The sequence below is a fragment of the Clytia hemisphaerica genome, unplaced genomic scaffold (assembly GCF_902728285.1).
Source record: "Clytia hemisphaerica strain Z4C2 unplaced genomic scaffold, Clytia hemisphaerica genome assembly, whole genome shotgun sequence".
Classification (NCBI taxonomy): domain Eukaryota; kingdom Metazoa; phylum Cnidaria; class Hydrozoa; order Leptothecata; family Clytiidae; genus Clytia; species Clytia hemisphaerica.
In genome coordinates this window covers 132,204-140,522 of record NW_027103853.1, presented here as the reverse complement: position 1 = coordinate 140,522, position 8,319 = coordinate 132,204, and positions in this window count along the sequence as shown.

The window sequence follows — 8,319 nt, the reverse complement described above, 5'->3', positions numbered from 1 at the left end:
TCAACCCTTAGCACGTTTGAGGAGACTGATAACGAAAATACAAGAAAAGTTCTTTTCGGTGACGGCGGTATCGAAAACACAAGTGTAGGAGGTGCTCTTGTGAAAAATGTAAGAGACACCCTTGTATTGAAGTGATTAAGTAACGTTTAAGTTATTCGAATGCCAAAACAAGTTTACAAATTCTACATCTATAGTAGACACTTGGGAAAATACCTATACAGTTTGGGCGGGAATTTTCTTGGTTTGATTTAGTTGTAGCCTAAAAATGCCGTGCGCCGAGAACAAGTGTTTCTTGTAAATTTATTACCAGTCCCCTAATAAGCCGACCGCACCGCTAAGGGTTAGTAAATGTATTACCTCCCCTTTTGTGCGACCTCTAGAGACTTTGAAATGGATTGATGTTTTCTGTTTTTCCCGATTTTTATCAATGGTTTACTCTTTGCTTTGCTTTCAGAATTTATCTGTTCACTTTGACAAATCTTTGATCCCGTTACTGTAATACGGGCTTATTGTTATATTGACGTGTAGTGGTTATATAAACTCGTGCAAAGAAGCCATCATGGCTTGAGTCATCACAAATTTAGTTTTGCAAAACATCCAATTTGATTTTTAAAGAGGGCAAATTTTTTTCATTATATTTTTATTGACGGGAGGGGGGGTCTAATGTGAATGCAGTTAGTTGAAGCTGGTTTATTTTGTCGATTTATTTCGATAGATACAGTTGACTTCTATCTTCGATTTTCGAATCCAAGCTAAAGTAGCTCTCACAATCGATTCTATAATTCAAATGAATTCCGTCCGGAAACGTACGGGAAGATAGTCCGTATAGTTTTCAGGTTGTGTTTTGTAGAGTTGTGTAGTTAAAATATCATGATGACAATATTGTTCCTCAATTTGATTAAGGGTCAAGGAAAACAAGGAAAGGATAGTCTGAAATGGAAAAAGCAGTGCGTTTGCAATCAGAGAACTTTATATATGGGAAACTGATATGGAAACTATTTAATTATTTTGTCCGGATGAATTAAATTATTTCTACCGGTAGTGTTAATTATAGATGTCCTTCTTTTTAATACTAGAACACGATTGTTAAAACTCGAAATCAGTGAGATGTCTAGCCGTTTAAGCTCAGCTTACCTCTACCTTACAGCACTATAAAGCTGTATGAGACTTACCTATTAGGTCATTGAAGATTTGAAATTAACTTGGTGATTTAAAGGCTAGTACTGATGATTATTGCCTGAATTATGTTCTTAAAAAGATACCCTGACTCATACAAAAAGTGATTATTTAATTTCTGTGAGCTTTTTTATTAAAATAATTTCTGCGAGGTTTCGAGTTATCAATTCCTTGTCACAAATCTTGATTTTTCTATAAGTGGTTAATAACGTTTTGGACAGGTTACTTGGATCTTTAATCGGTTTATAAGGATGCTCTTTAACTTTATGTCCTTGACAAAGTGATCATGTTTTCTCACTAAATGTTTGTTTTTGTGGTTTTAGTTTTCATTTAATGTTGAGAGACATTAGTCGACACTGATTTTAAAATGGTCTATTCGCCTGGCCAATTGAGCTATAGTAGGAAGATAAGTAAGCAAAAGTTTCACAATGGTGCCGATTTTTTTGCTGTACTGCACTTACTGGTAATAAAAATATGTGTAACCGCAGGGTCATGGACAGAATGGTATTCGATGCCTCTCTGCCTAACGCTTAGTAATTTGAAGAGAAGGATTAAGGGTAAGTGAAGCAATCTAATGAGAAAGGTTGGTGCCCTTCCCTGTCGTTCGGGTAGATAGCTATCGAAAGAGATGCTTTCGGGTTGCCTGATAAAGTTTTACTAGTTCCTAAAAAAGAGAGTGCATTATTTGGGTATTCTCTCTTGAAAAGTTGATTATATAAAAAACCCAAAATCTTTTTTTTTTTGAAGACAAACGTGTTTTTCAGTAGCTATAATCATCAACTCTTCAATTTGACCTAGTTTTTGGACCTACCCCGGTGGGGTGGAGGTCCTATAAATTCACCTCTGTCCGTCCGTCCGTCCGTTCGTTACCAGCTTTTCTCGAGATTGAATCATAGGAATCATTTGATTTTTGGTACAAAGGTGCAAAACGTTGGTGGCCAAAATGTGACGGAGCCCGATTTTCGAAAACAAATTTTTTTGGGCAAATTTGGGCCAAAAAACGGCTAAAAAACGGGTTTTTTGGACTTTGTGAAAAATTGGATCATTAATTTTTTCTGATTTTTTGCATGAAAGTAGGGTGCCATCATAGGTAAAAGATGGCTCAAGCAGATTTTTGCAAAAAAATTTATTTGGCTTAAAAAACGCATGTTTATCTATAAGAATCACTATTAATAAGCATACATCAATGTTCTTAGTCATATTACTGAATTTCTTTATGAGATAGATGTTTTTTTTGCTCACGAGGGCTTATTTTTGAAGCATATGTGTGTTTATATGTGAAATTTTGGTTGATTGGCGTGTTTTTATAGAAAAACTGGCCAAATTCGATATTTTTTTATAAGCACATTATCAATTACTTAGGTATTAGCTTTTCTCGAGATTGGCTCTTTCATTCTTTATGATTTTTTGCACAAAGATGCATAACTATAAACCCTCGAATGTGACTGAGCCCGATTTTCGAAAAAAAATGTTTTTGGGCTAATTTGGGCCAAAAACGGCTAAAAAAGGGTTTTTTGGACATTGTGAAATATTGGATCGTTGTTTTTTTCTGATTTTTTGCATGAAAGTAGGTAAAAGATGGGTCAAGCAGATTTTTGTAAAAAAAACTTTCAGCTCAAAAAACGCATCTTTATCTATAAGAATCACTATTAATAAGCATACATCAATCGTCCCATCACATGACTAAAGGTTCAATCTCAAAATAAGTGTCTTGGAAAATTGGAAATCTTGTAATCCGGTTCTGCCTTTGAGATTGGCTTTTTTGTCATATGAAAACATCGACTATTCCTCTACATGAAAAAAGGGCAATCTCAATCTCAAAGATGACCACCACAGTAAAACTCTAAATTTCATAAGGTATTAATTTTGAGATTAAACCTTAAGTCATGTGAGGGACGCAATGCTCTTAGCCAAATTACTCAACTTTTTGACGAGATAGCTGTCTTTTTATGCTCACGAAGTCTTGAATATAAAAGAATATTTCAAGAGCATGAAATTTTGGTTTCTAAACGTCTTTTTTATAAGAAACAAACGACTAATTTTAATAAATCGTACTATTTGTGTTCTGAATGATTGTTTAACGTTCATGCTCACGTAAATATCAATTATATATGTGTTAAATGCATAACCAGGTAGGTCTATAAAAGTATCACTTGTATTTCTTTTTGTTCATTATCCACCTTTTTTGCATTCCACTTTTACTTAGCATTTATTTTTTTGCACATGCATGAGGCTTTAGATTAGAAAATTCTCGCTTGCTCGTATTATTTCGTACCTCTTTTTTAAGCACAAGACGCGTCTCGTCTATTTATAAGACAGCTCAGAATTCTTTAAATTGTTTCGAAGAGTCAAAAACTTAAAATACGTTGTTGTATGTAATAAGAATCTGCAAATTTCAGCTCAGTATCAGTTATTCTTATTTTTTAAGATTAATGTTCAATCTTAATATGCTATTTTTTGTTTTGCCTTCAAAAGTCTGTATTTTCTTTAGTAACTTCTGCACTTTGAGGGCAGGGTTATTCTTAAGTTGGCTCTTAGATTTCAACCTCTTATGAATTTGTTCTTATGAAATTGTTTCATGAAGTTATCGTCTAATTTGATTCAAGCACTTGTAGATAAGTTTATTTTGTCAACATACCTTCATTTGTAATAGGTTCAGGTTTAACCCATGGCACGAGAGTAAAGTCTATATAGAGTTATTGTTGTTTTCTCAGGCTTTGACCTTTCTGAGTAACGAGATAAGAGCTTATACAGTATACTTTATTCATCGGCAGACAAGAGGCGTTTCAAAAACATTCCACGTCTCTGCTGAAATCACTCACTTGAGAACGGACAGAATCCCTAAATGTCGGGGAACATTACTGATAGCGTCGTTCTTTTCTTAGCTCAAAACACATTCATAGCTGGATATTATTCACGTAGCCTGTAAGCGCAATATAGAGAAATCGGGGAAATATCGGGTTTATGAATTTTAAGGAAGTAACTTAAATTATCGTTTTTATTTTTATATATTTTGACCTCGTCTCCAGCGTAAGAGAAAGTTTGGGGAAATCGGTCTTGTTTTCTATCTTTCGATGTTCATTTTAATTAAATGTTATAATAATGTTCCATATTTTCTCAAGTATAGTAAAAGGAAACAGCATATAAATATACGCATGTGCGAAAAAAATGCAAAAAAAATAAAAAAGTTTCACGAAGATGAAAAAAAGTTGGGTTGTGGAAGATGGATATTATATTTGCTTCTGTGTTTTTTTTTTTCATTTTTCATTCTTTTCTTCATCATTTTTCGAACAAGTTTCAATTTTAAGTTTCTTTTTTTTGAGACTATTATTTTTTTCTTGTTTTTTTTCTTTGTTTTCTTTCCTTTCTTTCTCACTGTTCCATCATAGTTTGACGTTTCTTTAAAGAATTTTCTGTTTATATTTTTGATGTTGATCGTATTTTGGACAATTTACAATCCACCATTTGGATGTTGATTTCCTGGACAGGGAGCGTCTTTCCGGGAGAAGAACATATCTATGGTTGTTTTCAATGATGTCTTTTCCCCTTGTACAAATCTTTAGGATAAATTTATTTGGGGTTCGAATTTTACAAACGCTGTTCTGTTTATTCTTCACAAGAAACAGGAAGTCTTCATCCCGCATTAGGAGGTCTGGAAATGGACACAAGTTTTGAGGCCAAAGTATTATTTATATATCAAATGTTAGTTATGCCTATTTATCATATTTCCATTGGGGATAAGGAAATGCGATAAATTTCGATCACGTTTCCGCCCCAAATTTTTCTTGTTTAGTTAAAAAAGTGTTGCACTTATGATACATAATCGGGAACGGAATTTTCTTCACTTAGTCATCTCACGAAATTAAGGGGAAAACAAACTTTCAATTTGCCGGAAGTTTCCGATAATCCTTTTGAATATACAACTATCCTTCCTTTGAACCTGCGCACAACCATAAGAGATTTTATAAGACATGGTCATGATAATAAAGGAAAATTTATAATATTGATGCTCAGAATATTTTGTCTTAGAGAACTTGAGTTAATTCAAATATATATTTGTGGTCGGGTGACATAATTAGTTATTACCTTTTGGAAATTAAGTTTTGAATGATCTAATGCTTTCATACCATTTACGCCTTTTTATCATTTATACGAAACTTTTTTATGCTAACTGACTTCAATATAATTTATTTGTTCATTGAAAGAAGTTTTACGTTACACAAGTGTTCGACTCACTCAAGTTGTTCACAATTTTACACCCGACACAAGAGTTTGATCAGAAAGTAGGCCATCTTGAGATATTTGTGGAAAAAAGAGCTTCTAATTACCTGTAAGGCTTATCTCGGACTTTTTTTTGATTAAAGAAATTTGATCCTAGTTAAAGAAAATAGGTTTTTAATTTCAAAATCTACCCATAATCCCACGACTTTTCGTACTAATATATATACTTTTTTTCAATTTTATGACTTTTTGCTTTTCATAAAAATGATCTAGTTTGTACCTTATTGGTTGGGAAGACAATCGAACAGTCATAAAACAGCATTGTTTATTATTTGGTCATATTTGAATTTTTTCGAGGAATCGAGTTTATTTTTCATTCCATACCTTTATGTCTGATATATCTTTCTATAAGAACCACGAAATTGAGACTCAAATTCATTTTTCGCAGTTGCTGTTTTTCAAATATTTCGAGTCTCATGTTCTCTTACTCAATTCTTACTTTTTTTAAAAGAAGTACTATTTTCGTTGCTTTATTTGATTGAAAATTATATTTGAAGTGGGCAATTTAATTTTTAATGTTAAATGGGGGTTCAATCAAATACAGCTTGAAAGTGCTATTTACCTAGCTGTATTTAAGGTAATTTCTTCGCACTTAACAACCAAAACTTTTATTGGTAGTGGTTTTTAGCTTATAGTTTTTATCGTTAAAATTTGATAATGTCTTTTGCAGTTTTGTCTGTTTCATTATCTGACTTTTACCTGGAAATACCCTTATCGAAAATTCGTTGCTTTAAACCAATTATACTCTTTTTTATGATAACTTTTAATTTTTATGAGACATTGCTTGCTGTCCTTATCTATTGGCAGTTTAAGCCTAACATGTTCTTATTTATTCTTATTTCTAGGCAAAACTGAGATTAATTTTGCTATCCTACATGTTTTTTTATAAGAATGTGGGAAACTTAAAGCCTTCGCATGTTCTTAACTTTTTGAGCTGTAAAAAGCCTAAAAATGTTCTTCACGTGTTCTTATTTTCACCATTTTGTGAGTATTTTTGCCTGTTTTCCTAAGAAATCGGCTCTTTTAGAGCCCATAAAGCCTTAAAATGTTCGTAATTGTTCTTAACATTTTGGCCATTAAAGCCATATATTCTTAATAGTTTGTTCTTACGAAAAACGTGTATTCTTACTAATTTGATCCATAGTTTGCTTAAAATTCTGCGCTGCAGTTCCAGTAAAATGTTTTTGAACTTTTTTCTATTTTTGACGTTTTTGAGCCTCATTGTTCTTATGAAATTGTTCTTAAAAGGAAAGAGAGTAATCTATTGCCCAAAACAACTTAATAAATGCAATACGACTAATAACATTTATCTCAACATATCAAAAAATTGTATTTAAATACAAACAAAATTTCATAATACCTCCACAACACCAATTTTCTTGGTATCACATAATGCATTTGTTTGACATTTTTGGCGATCGCTATTACTTTTTGTACATTCCAATCTGATGGAGGATCTCGAATACTAATTTGAATTGTTATTAGATATTTAATTGGTTCCCTTATTATGTAAAAACAGGAATACTGTTTTTCCTCTGATTGCTTTTTTTTGATTTCGACAACAAAAATGTTTAATTTTTGAAGTATGTGAGTAGAGTGGTAAGAGAAAAATTGTAATCTAAATTTGTACTTCTTTAATTGGCCAATGTTTACGCTGGAGAATTCAAATGGTTCAACAGATATCATTTTCTAACTGATAATTTTTTTCTGTTGTTGTTGTGTTTGAGTGTTTGTGGTAAGTCCTGTTCTAAAGAAACTTTTCGTATCTTAATGAACAAGCAATGTAATTAAAGGGTTTTCAAAAGGGAAGTTAGCATATTCATAATATGATATGGAATAAAGTAGAAATGTGAGCGCCCTTTGTAGCACCATGGAGTTTTAAGTTCAAGTTTCTTTGTATTTTCATTTTCGATGCAATTTTAAGTCATATTGGTAAAAAATAAATTTGAAGATAAGCACCAACCCATCTTAAATGAATTGCATTTTTCCAAATATTTTTCAATCATTGTCATTTCAAATCAACTGGCACGCCCGTATGCAGTAGTTTTCGAAGTAGAATTGATTCAATATTTAGGTAAGGTCAATATCAGTTATAATTCCTGTTACTCCTAAGCTATCGTTCTCAGTCAATGAAATACTTTGCGACCCTGGGTGACCTCGTAAGATCCCAGTTGCATTGATGGGTTACAAGGATTTCATGGTTAAAAAAAAATAAGCTTTCTTAAGAAACTAGTTTAAACAAACCATCAACACATCTGTTCGTACAAAAATATAATGGATAAGTGTCTGTCTTTAGCATTTTAATATCGCATTGATACGAAGCATTTGTATGTATGTTAATGAGATATAAGCTTAATTCTGGATTTTATATCAGTTTATTACATTCCTTGGCCAAAGAAAATGCAGATCTTGCATAGCTAGATTTAATTGTTATCCATTTTATTTCTCGGTATGGTGCAAAGTAACCGGAATTTTCTTTTTTATAAGAACATGGATTCTGTTTGTTGCTCATAATTTTTGGGCATTAAATAATTATTATCCACATCTTAAATTAAAGGAAATATTTTTTTTTTGAAATTTACCTATGTTACTATTTCGCCCCTTATCTTGAAAGACAGTCAACTCACACTAAAAACTTAAAATTGTTTTTATAATTTTTATTTGATTTGTCCTAAGAAAATCTCGTCTGGTTAGGAATGTTTGTATTCTTCTAACAGAGTTTCTATTTTTCTCGCTCACGCCTTGTCATTTATTGAATCCTATCCTCCTTCATGCTAGCATTTGAGATAACAGCTTTTATAAATGCTAGATACTGTACCGATGTCTAAATAATCTGACATAATTTTTGTTTTGTTTTGTTCT